Here is a 13,015-nt window from a genome sequence, read left to right on the forward strand (position 1 = left end):
CGCCCGATAGGGATTTCGAGTATGCCAGTAACGCATTAAATTCGCGTTGCAATGGTACCGCAGTAAACTTGATTAGATTTTAATCCTGACGTTTCAACGCGCAATGCTCTCGCGCGGCATTATTACAATTTGCTTCGTTATACGAGCACGAGGCATTAAAGTCACCGTAAAAAAAAAAAATATATAACGATCATCGATTAAACTCATTAACGCCCCCGCATATATAAGCTGGCGTTATGAAACCGATCGTAATCAAAAGATAAGTATTTTTAAATTCTCTTTGTAGAAATATATCGAAACACCGACGTGTTTCGATGCAAAAAAAGAGATTTATTACTCGGCGCAACGGAGGTTTATGACAACATATTAATATTGTCATTCGCTACTTGATGCTATCAACAAGATTAAGTTGCCGCGTGCCATTGGAACGTAATATCGTGTTCAAAGACTTAATAAACTATAACAACGCTCGTGAATGATTTGTTCTACTCAATCGAAGGCGTACATTACATAGCTTAGCTCAAGTTCTGCGAATATAGGATATAATTAATATAGAATAAAATTTATAAATAAATTTATAAATAAAATAGTAACATATTATTTTCCCTTTCTCATTGTTTTCCCTTGAAAAATTTAATTCGTTATGTCGTTTTACGTCGCTATGTCGGAACGTGAGTGAGAAAAGCTCCTTACGTCTAAATTCCTTTATCCTATATCCTACAGAATACCAGCGTATTCGGTAAATCTCGCGACATCCGTAGACAGCCTTCGCGTCGGCGGAATTGTCGGAATTACTGCGTGTGTAACGTATTAATCTCCTACTTGGTGATTGTTATTTTTTCGACGATATCGTCGCATAAGATGTCCGATAGTATACTCGATTTTTTCTACTTCTTCCTGAATCGCAATCAAACGAGAGAGAAGAAACATTCAATTAATCACACAGTAATCGTGCGAATCTCTTACAACGTTATTATCAGAAATCTCTTATCGCAAACGAGCGTAGAATTACTTTTAAGCGACTTAATACTACAAGATTCACTCTGAAGCGATGATCTTGAATGCAGTAGCTGCTTTGTTTGCGTTTCTTCGCGTTGCTAAAAACTCGAACGACCCTCCAACGACACGCAGGCCAGGCTGCATGCCTGCTGCGCTCCTCGGTTGTTGCATCCGTCCACTATTTCTTTTCGTCGTGTAGGGGCTATTTGCGTGGCGGTCGGCCGTAACTCAGAGTTCCGTATCGCACCCGTAAGTGATTGATGTTGAAGGCGTTTCGCGCAGTGCGCAGACCAAGGGATAGAAACGGAGCGAGCGAGACAGAGAAAGAGAGAAAGAGAGAGAGAGAGTGAACGCGCGAAGCATTGCGGGTAATTACCTGGTCGGTAAACGCTGTGTAAACACCGACTATACTGTTTTCCCTCACCTCTGTTTCGTACTCTCTTCTCATGCTCTCTGCCTCCGGCTCTCGTTTGCTCTCTTTACTCCTTAAACACATACACATACATAAACACACACACATATACTCTTCCTTTATCCATCTATCCATCTCCTTCAGTCTCTATATTGTATGGCATGTGTGCGTTCCTTGTGTATGCTTCGTAAACTCGACGAATTTCACCGTCCGCATTCCGTTTACCTTGTCTGTTTGTTGCATTATGTCTCGAGATACATAACCCGTGATAGGCGAGGGTGATTGTGGAGAAGAAAGGGTAGTAATTTTCTTCCACGAGAGTTATAATTGCATCAAGAGGTTGATGACCACATTTTCCTCTGTCCATCGGTCTGAAGCTCATCAATATTATTTTAAGGATTTTTATAGCGACTATGTATAGGCCTTCTCTCTCTCTCTCCTCCCTTTAAAATCCTTAATTTCTCTTACAAATATTTGCCAGTATTGCATAAATTCAAAACTAGATGTTTGTGTTTTTTAATCTTTTGATTGTGTTTTTAATATTTAAATCGGCCCACCGGTTTTCACTGTTCTATCATTCTGTTTGATCATTATTCGCATTGCATAGTGAAATATTAAATTTTAATGTATAATAAACATTTTTTATTTTTGCATGCAGCTATAATTATAAGTTCCGCGTAGAATAAAACAGAATTTCAAATATAATATAAAATATAGAAAGTTTTGTACGATATAGAAATACTTAAGAAAACAAAATTGGAAAGATTTTCAAAAAATTATTGTCAAATTTTCAACAAATTTTGGCAAGAACAGAAAAAAGAATATGCATAGAAGATGTCAGAATCGAAACATTAGAACATCCAGCAACAAATTGTATAGAGATAAAAAATAGTACAAGAATAAATTAAATTTTGGGAAAGAAGGAAGAGGGAATCAACTGGATGAAGAAAATTGTAAAGGGAATGAAAGAAAATAAGATCAAAGGAACTCTAGAGAATAAATTTAGGAAATAAAATAAGTTCGAAGATTACTTAGAAATAATTAAAAAACTTATGCAATTATTACGAAAATTTAGCTATCAAATGAAATTACTAGATAAAGATTAATTAGGCTGAGAAGCATTGTTATATATGTAAAATTTATATTTTTATATGCACAACGTTAATACATTATATGCACTATACAATTTTTGTAAAACCTCTTTCAAAGAAAAAACAAGAAATAAATAAATATTTGTCCATCTATCTATAAATTCCGCGCGTTAACGGCTGTTTTAGCGTCTACGATATCACGTCGAATATAGTTGACAATCGTCGCGATGCATAAAGTCATATTTTACCGAATTTTATGCATCGGGCAACCATTTCTCCCTTGATTTCGACGCGTATCAGCGTGCGTTGAATAGTTGGACACGTGAAAACAAACTGTTGCCGATACGGTTTGAAATAGCTTGTTTCAAAGCGATTCCCTTTCGATGTACCGACTATCGCGTCGCCAACGTTTCATTGCATCCTTCGTTGCAAGTATCAAACAACGCACGCATAATTGCACCCGAATGTCACTAGTTGGTTAACACGCGACGCTCATTAAAATGCCATAATGTCATCGATCGTACACGTGACGATGTAGAACGTGGACTGGCTCAGAGAGCCGGACAGTCTCTATTTTAACCGGTCCGACACGTAACAGCCTGGTGTTTCGTAGGGCGGCTTTAAAGGGATTCAGTGGGTTTGCAGCGGACAGTTAATCCCCTCGCACAGCGGTCGCGCGAATACGAGTTCAAATGCACATTTGTTAGTTATTACATATTAGCGATCGTTAGATTAACGCGACCGAATAAACGGCGACGATCCATTCAATTAGCGCTAGTCCGTCGGTCCGTATGATTAATAACGTCGCGAATGTATTTATAAGCGATCGCATCAGATACGCCGCCGCAAGCATGCAAACGTCGCTATACTCGGGAAATATTGCGACACGTAAACCGACACGCGATCTGATTGATATGTTGCACTTTTCCAAACCTTAAAAGGCAGTGAACCGCATACTTGGCTAGTTTGTATGATATTAATTGAAATTATCGTTACGGATATAGTATAATAGATAAAATCTAAATACCAATAATATTATACGATATAATTAACGTTCATTAATTTTATTTGATTTTATTATGTTTAATGAGTAGATTAATTGAGTGTTTTAAATCTTTACTATTAATATGAGAAGCTACCAAAACAAATAAAATGCTATTTGACTCAAACTAGAAAATGATTAAAGATGACATTTAAAAAATCTAAGAGGCCTGAATATTCATAAAACATCTCAAATATATGTACGTTTTTCACCCATACATTGACGGGAATAATAACATATATGTTTCCACGAGATAAATTCAGCACGTACTATTCCACGAACAAACTTATGTGAGTACACGCACGTATCCGCAACGTGCGTGCAAATATTGTGGCCACGCAGCACGGAGTGGCAATTAGTAAAACACATTTGTAAATCAGCTAAGTAAATCGCCACATGTGTGTGTATATGTGTCCTGAATCGCAAACGTAGTTGGATAATACTAAAGAGCATTTATTGCTATCCCGCAAAATAGTACGCGACAGTGCAAGAAGATACGCACGGTAGGGTTTTTAATTTAGCGTTAGCGGGTGCGGCTAAAAAATAAATTAAAGACTATTACACAAAAAAATACGACTCTGATTACGATCATATCGTTTGCAGCGATAGAATCAAGAATTCCACGATTACATCTCGTAGTTGAATTATGTTCGCTTTTTAAATTGAGATGAGCACAGACACGTGCGTCTGACGTTGCGATAATAAAATCTCGCGGCATTAATATAATAGAGCGAACTCTCGATACGATCAATGATTTTTCATCCGGCGCAAATGTATCTTGGAAACGGAATGTAATTCCTGGAATCATAAAAATATGATCGCACCATAATCAAATCATGTCTGCTGCGTTGGCAGTGCCGGAAACAATAAATACCAGAAAAGCGTAAAACTACCTAAAATACCCCCACTCTCCTGTTTCTCTCGTAACGTTTTACTCGTTTACCGTGCAGTATTCTTACCCTTTTATTTCCCCCACTCCCCACCCTCCCTTTTATTTTCTCTATCGATCCCGTCGACCTCGTAAAATTCCCAGTGTATTACGGCACCCGTTTCTGTTTTCCTCAAAACACACTGCTCGTGAAATCGAGCGCTATATTCGGCCGCGTTTTACTTTATTACGTAGCGGCCATTTGGTAGCGTTTCGTCGAAAAGTAAGCTATTTCCATGTTGCCTTGTATTGAATATTTTAATTAAAACTTTGAAAAGTTCGTCAATTTATTGTATCGTATACGTGAGAAACGTTTAACACGAGCATGTTTTAACTGATGAATGAAAGAACTTAATTGCACAAATTAATTCTACAATAATGGTCAAAAAGAAGTATTAATAGAATATTTTATTAATCCTGCCCCAGAATATATCTAAGAAAGTCTTGAATGAAATTTATGTGTAAAAAATATCATCGTTGTTCTATATCTCTATGCAATAACAATACCTAGGCTCCATTAAACGCAGCATGATATAATGATGAAGGATAAAAATTAGATGATAGAATCGGATGTTATTTATAGTTACACAACGTACAAATATTTCGCAGAACATATCTGAAGGATCTCTTTGTTCTATTGTTACACTGCATGCATTGCCGTGAGCATCACAATTTGAATTGTCAAAGAATCATTTCATCAGATTGCTTTTTCCGGAATTTCTACAACGTACCGTGCTTTGCTTCTATTTTCGTTGCCATAATAACTCTGTTAAAGGTGAGGTTCGTTCTTTCGTTTTGCGCGAGCGCTCTTACAACGCGGAGGAATAATTAAATCCTCTTTGCATTTTCGAGTGGCGCGTGTCCGGGCATGTGCATGTACGTGTACCAGGTACATGTATCTAGTATAACGATAGTGTTCGAATATATCATACAGCGCGACGGGAGTTTGGTCGAATTTACACGAAGATGTCGAATTTACATAAAGCACAAGTTCATAGTCCTTCCACCATCGTAGCTTGGAATCGGCTACTTCCGCAATTTCTGCATTTAAATTACAACGTATTGTAGCTGCAGGACGGCAGTGATGGCGACTGTGTTAATGTTTTTACGCAGCTTCGCATCTAAATATTTTCGTATTATTACTCCATCCATATAATTCTGGGAGAGGATCGTCATCTTTTGCGGTAAACACGGAGAGAAAAATGTGCCGTCGTTTGCATGTAAATGCATCAGCGGCACGTTACGTTCGTTCACGCTGCGTGACTCGACGTTCCGACAACGACGCTCGTTACATCGTTCAAGCTCGATTCTGAGCAAGCCGTTTCTGTCAACACATACGGTATATCGCGCAACGTCGAGTATAACGATATTCACCTCGGTCGCATGTCGACCGATTCAATTTTTACGTTGTCCCCGTCGTGGGTGGTCGTTTTTGCATTCGCGTGCGCAATTGCAGTCATGGGAAAAGAATAATAGAATAATAATTGAATAATAGAATAATAAATAAGAATAATTGAATCTATCGTTTTCATGCTATATTCCTGAGGCATCGAAAGCTGTGCGCGATTCTTCAAATTTGGATAAAGTGAGTTACTTCTTGATACTGTGCATCATTGCGATTGATTCGATGCTCAGGAAAATTAATTTTTACGTACAAGCATCGTACACAGTAAAAAATAAAATGTTAATTATAATATTTTTCACATGTCCCAGAAAGTTCACTCTAAATTTTAAATTAAAATAACTCATTCGTCGTATGTTACTTATTGATAAACTAAAAATGTTAAATAATTGACACAATATTTTACATTTATTTTTGTGACTTTAAGTGTAATGTAAAAATAACGTACAAATTAATTAAAAATTATATGAAAAAATAGTTACAACAACTCGTAAGAATTGTTGTAGGACATTAACATAATAGTAATTATTTTAACTTAAATTATTTGTAATAAAAACATTTGATTTTAGTAAATTTGATTATTTTGTATGTTAAAGTTCAAGATTATTTCAAGATTTACTTTAACTTTTCTTGGAAATGTTAATTTGACTTTGAGACACGTTGATTGTTTAAAATGATTATGTTAAAAATACTCAAAATAATATTCTATTTCTAAGAGACATACAAAGTGTTAAGTTATGAAGTTAACATAAATGTAACACATGAAAACGTTATAAAAATAATAACATATATGTTGTATGTTAATTTTAAAGTACTAATTAAAAATGGTAACACAAGAAAATTTTAACATATGGAACGTACAATTTTTTACTGTGTATTTTTCTGCTCGCTGAATTATTACGAGTTATGAAATAAAATGTTCCATCGTATGATTGATCGGAAAAAAATTAATAAAACTTTCTAAATTGAATTTATTGACACAAATCGGATTCAGATCTTCAGTTCTGCTTTAGTTCTCAACCTAAAGAAAATGACTAAAGAAAAAATGTAATCTCTAGATGTCTTTTTCATGTGGCAGATCCGCCGCAATTCCATCCGGATTTTAAAATGCAGATAACAACACGTTGGTCGAAATTGCCATTCTACAAAGAACGTCGAGGTAAATCTCCTCGTGCGTCGTCAACAACGGGTACCTTGAGCCTTCTGCTCGATGTCGAGTTTCCGTTACTAACTCGGGGCGTCCATAGGAGCAAAGGGATTTAGATGCACCTTTGTATATCGATAGGGAATATGGCCGTTATGTCAAAGCGGGTTTGCATTGCGAGCGAGCGGCTACGTGAGCGGAATGAAATCGCCGCGACGCTCCGCGCTAGTCGATACCGCGTGAATTCAGATTCAACGGTCCAAAGCCGACATCGACGAGGTGTGCTGGCTGCAATGGGTTTCCGACGAATGGATCACCGGAATCGCCGATGATGGTTGATGGTCGATGGGCCACGATTGTAATCAACAGTGACGCGAGAGGCGACGAGTATAAATTCTTTATAGTTGATTATATCAATCAGTGATGCGCTTATGGTTCACTGATCGTAATATTGGATCGTAAAAATGTAGTCCTGATACGTTACGTGAGGCGATATCGTTTTATGTTCAGAAAACTCGCGTATGTCGCGAATAAAAGTGTAATTTGGAGTATTATTGATGCAAATTTAGATTAAGATGAATGTTTGTCGAATGAGATAGAGTCGTTTGAGTAAGTAAATGTCGGACCTTTTTTGCAACTTTAATTTCGCTTAATGAATGATGATGTTAATTTAAATTATATTTTTTATATAATTTATTTTATACGAGATAAAATGATTGATCGTGAAATAAATTCCTTGTCTTCACGCGATAGACTCACAGGATTACAAGAATTTACTGCAGGAACAATATCATTGTCTATTTCGTCCTGGCGTTCAAATGATACCGTTGACATTTAATATCCGACGATCATGTGACATTTTTGCGAGGTAGTTTGAATGACAGGTTCCGCTACTTTTAGCCACAATCTCTGCTCTTTCTAGAAATAGAACAAGTAGAAAAAAGAATTGTTGTGAACATAAATTTAAAATTCTGATGCATATTCGTAAAGACATTTGCGATCATATATCGTTACATCCTTTTTAAACGTGAAATAATACGACCTTCGTTCCAGTGTGAAAGAAAAATGATATTTCGTTTTGTTTAACCCCTATTACGTGGCTTTCGGGTGACCAGCTGATCTCCCTCTCGTGTGTCATCGTTCCCCTCGAGAGATAAATTTCACGCAGTTTCGTGCGTGACAAAATTTATTTCGAGCCAGGCAGAGGGTGCCTCACGCTGATAGGCAACGATTTAAGTTCAGATAGATAGTTCTACGGCAACAAGTGCCGGCAAAAATACGGGACGATCGTATTTTTATGTCCTTTTTCTTTCGATGCTGTCATCCCCCGTAGCGATTACAAAAGAGACATTTCCGAAGTTGCAGTTAAAAGAAAAAAAAAATACATTTGGCGCGCTTCATTCCGTAGTTGACGAATGTAGAATGAAATATTCAGAATACAAATGACACTCTGAACCCGATCACGAATGCTTCGGTTAATAAGAAAGTTCCTAAACTTTAATGCATTTAAATTGGCTTCGACCCGCCTTTGAACTTAAGCATTCAATTACGTACATCTTACACATCGACGACTGCAATGCTTCCCTCATTCGCATTTTAGACAGCAAATTGCCATACAAAAGTCATTAGTAAAAAATTTATTTTGTCGGATAAATGTAGCAGTTGTATATGAGAAAAAAAACAAGGAGAAACAAAGAAAACAAAAAGTATAAATAATTAATTTCTTCAAAGAAAAATTATTAAAACGATCTTCTTAGATTTCAAAATCGAATGCAGAATTATTTTTCTTGCATGATGTTGGTACCTTAATTATATCAAATTGTAAAAAATCTCAGCATCAATTGCTTAAAAATGTTCTTATTAAAAATCATGAAAATTATTTAATATAAATAGAAAGAGAGAGAGAGAGAGAAAGAGAGAGAGCATTCACTTATCTAAATAAATTCTCTTTATGATTGTAAGAAAAATTTGACAATTTAGGAGCAAATAGCTACTTGATGTTAGCGTTAGACTCCATTTCGATCTCAATGGATCTAAGACATCTAAGATGGATAAGAACGGAATGGTATCCTGACATGCAGAAATAATCGCGGGAATAGTTCGCCGACGGGAACAATTTCCAGGAACGGGAATCGTCGCACACCCCTGCTCGTTCCAGAGAGCTTCCCTCGGGTCTCCAGGAATCGTTCGGGATTTTAACGAGCGCCGATCTACCATGTTCGCGTAACGACGGGGACGAACGTATTTCTACAGGACGGGGGAGGCGGCGCGGGATTGCCAATGGATCGCTCGTAACATTTTGCATCCGCACCGGTGTGTGCCGATCGCACCACGAATGGCGGTCCGTTAGGTGCTTCGCTTCGCAGCACGGATCGTTTCGCGAGTCCGGTCACGCGCTCGCTTTACGTGACGACTCCTCCTCGATGCACCTCTAGAGATCTGCCTCTTCTATTCTCCCACGATTTTCAGTGCGGCACGCAGGTAATGAAGACATGCGACCGGGAAAAGAACCGACCCTGATCCGCGACTGATTGCCTCTCGATGCTCGGCGAATAACACTAAGTAACGGCGCTATGTACTCTCCCACACGTCGATTGTTAATTCATCTCGACGCCCGCGCCTCGTTTTTATAGGAGACGTGCCAAGCGCGAACGCCAACCTGATTTTTCTTCATCTCGCGCTCCAGTTTCCACATTGTTCGTGCAATCTATAGAAAAATGCGAACAGTATCGAGGGATTGACGCGTTCTCGCAACGAACAAGAGCGAACTCGTATCATTTATAAGTCTATTTTGAAATTGTTGAATATTTACGTTTTATTTTCATCTTTAGATTGACATCTTTAGCTTTCAATTATACAATTAGGTAAATAAGAGCTTCACAAATTATAATACCCATAATATTTTATCGATAATATAGTCTAAATAATATACGGTAATTATGATAGCTTAACAATGTTGGCATTATCCTCAGTGATGTCATTAAGTTTCGGAACGGCACGATTGGTATTTTCGCCTACACCCTATAAAATTAGAACTATGTATTCAACTAACACATTAGAAGCGTGTGTGTATGTGCCAGACCACCGCGATGTAATAGTATGTGTACGAGCGGGCCCTTATCTACGAAAGACGATAAGGACGCTTTTCGCTCCGACCGTACAGGTGATATGCACGCGCTTAACGCGAACGGTACGGCCAAGACAAGAGTGCCAACGATCGCATCCACCCCCGTAGTCGTATCTGATGATGACGGATCGCCTTTGATTACTCGGTGCAATCTATCTCATCGCCTTTCGCTCGCATCGCGACGCGCGTCCCTAGAAACCACGAGACGCGCCTCGCCGACACTCGGGTAATTACCCTCAGGCAAGTTAACTCGCTTTAACTAGGATAACGCTTATCGCTGTTTCTACCGGGTGTCCGACGTCGAGATCTTTTCGCTCTCTTTGATCGCAGCTGCAGCTCCCGATGCACCTTCGTTTCCTGCTCGCGCGAACTCTCTTGGGGCGTATTATCTCGAGTCGCGTTATTCCCCTCGTTTTCTCCTTGCTTCCTGGCATTCATCGCCTGTTCGTCTCTCCTTTTCTTTCTTTTCATTTATGCGGCTTCGACGCGATGTTCTTGTTCCACCTTCCGCGTCGCTGACAATTCAAGATATTTTAACACCTCGATTCGAACGAGCTTTTTACGGTTCGCTAAATGGCTTCGTTTTCGTACGAAAAATCGACCTGTTCGTTTCCCGTAGCAGCGTAGTTCGCAAACGGTCCTTCAAACAAAGAGACGCCCCGTAAGATCTATATTTTTCAAGTCTCACGTGCCACGAATCGCAAATTTAGCGGCGATTACTTGGAGCGCTGCCCGTTTATTGTAAACCTTATCGTGATGAATGAAAACGCCGTCACTGCGTTTTGATACGACGGGGGTCATTTAAATATAAGGCTTAGTAACGCACACGCGAGGTTTCTGTCGCTGATTTCCGCATCGACGACAAGATGAGGGATGACGGCTCTGTTATCGGTGTCTCGGCGATATCGATTTCATGTTGCTCGTTGGCACCATGTCTATAAACCCGAGTTAAATCCATGTCAGATGAAGGTTAATTCGAGGGTCGGCGGCAGTATGGGGCGCGACCGAATGCGAAGATCCCGTGAAAACAAAACGAGGGTATATTTAAATGCTCCTCGTGCGCCGATAAGATCCGCCTGTCGTTGACTTTGATTGCACTATTATTCTCTCGGCATAAACGGCCACCCCCGGCGCGAGGGAAAATGGTAATGAGCGACCTTATAATCGTTCTTATCTGCAGCGTATGCACGCGCGTGAATGTGCCCACACCCGGTAGATAGAGGGCGACAAGAAGGATCGCAGGAAGAAGGGAATTATATCAGTAACGGATGAATCGAGTATGAGAATTTTAAATGCGCCGCGTTACCAGATCCTGACATGAATGATTCATCGATTGGGAATCGACGTTCTACGTGCTCTCGTCTCGAAAGTTCCCTTTGTATAACACGTGGTGACCAATGACGTATGTAATCCTATATTAGTAATAATATAATACTTAAATATTTACGAATGAAAACGATCAATATCATGCAGCGTTTAACATGACTATAAGACAAGCGAAATATATGTTCGTTTATTTCAATTACAATTTTTACAATTTTTCGTCGAAAAGAATTATGGATTTTAGCTTATACGCGAAAGCGCATAAGTTGTAGTAAACTTCTTTTTTAAAAACGCTCTTGTTACGTGTTCGTCTCTTCGAAGAAACTATTTCCGAGATTCATCTTCTAAAATGATCTCACTGTCGTGACGTGAAACCCCGAGAGGTCAACGGTACTCGCGCTGGGTTTGCCGGACTCTTGATTGATCAAGAAGTAGAGCATTGCACGTCCATCCCCGGAGATGAAATATGCTTGTGCTATCCTACGAGAAATCTGCTGAGCGCAGAACGATAAGACTTAATAGTTATTACGGTTGTAATCTTATAATCTCAGTCTTATTAATAATAGCGCTGTGAAATTCAGCAATTATTCAAATTTCGAACATCTCAAGTTAATTTCAATCTACTTTTAATCTTAAAAACCTATTGTGTAATCACAATTTGAAATTAAAATTTAAAAATATATGATGTTAATAATATATGATTGTCCTATGTAAGTACGTTTCACATTATTGTAGAAAAATATACCAAAGATTATAATTTTCAAGCATTATGTTTTCAAGCATTCCTTCTTTAGGAGTAAAAATTATGTTAGTTTCTCATCAGCGTTTATTCTGTTAGCGTCTGATCAACGATAGCCTTGCACTACTACTGCGTGGAGCAATAGCGCAACACAGTCGACATTCGGTGTCATTCGTTTTTATTTTTCTCGCGTGAAATACGTTTATAGAGGGGACATATGGATAGCATACTGCCTTGAGTGCGCGACTCATCCATCGTCGTAAGTAACTGTAAACGAGTTTTCAGAAATACATGGACGTGCACCCAAGAGGAGTCGACTCGATGGTTGGCAGGTAATGGAATATCGAACAAGTTCGAAATAACAGCGCGTAATATTTCGTCGATACGCGAGATAGTCTTCGGCGAGTTATCCCAAAAAATATTATTCTTGCGAAATCGTAAATGAGCTCGTAATATAATGATAAAATTAAAATTAAATTTACACGAGAGAAATAATGAAAGTAAACGGCAATATAAATCGCAGCGAATCACCTTCTGATTTTACTGCCAAAAGCAAATATAAAATAATTGTATATTTATAATATATTTATAATAATTGTACATTTTTTACTATATTTCAATTTTAAAAACTATATTATATTTCAATTTTATTATATAATATATAATTATAATACAATTATATTATATAATAATATAAAATAAATCATATTATCACGCTATGCTTTTAGTTTTTATGTGATTCGTCTCTACTTACTGCGACTCTTTTGATCAGTAATATCGACGATATACAGATCGAGATGCACAATCG

The sequence above is a fragment of the Camponotus vicinus genome, unplaced genomic scaffold (genome assembly GCF_025532165.1).
Source record: "Camponotus vicinus isolate PSW18456_S1 unplaced genomic scaffold, iyCamVici1.0 SCAF_4, whole genome shotgun sequence".
Taxonomy (NCBI): Eukaryota; Metazoa; Arthropoda; class Insecta; order Hymenoptera; family Formicidae; genus Camponotus; species Camponotus vicinus.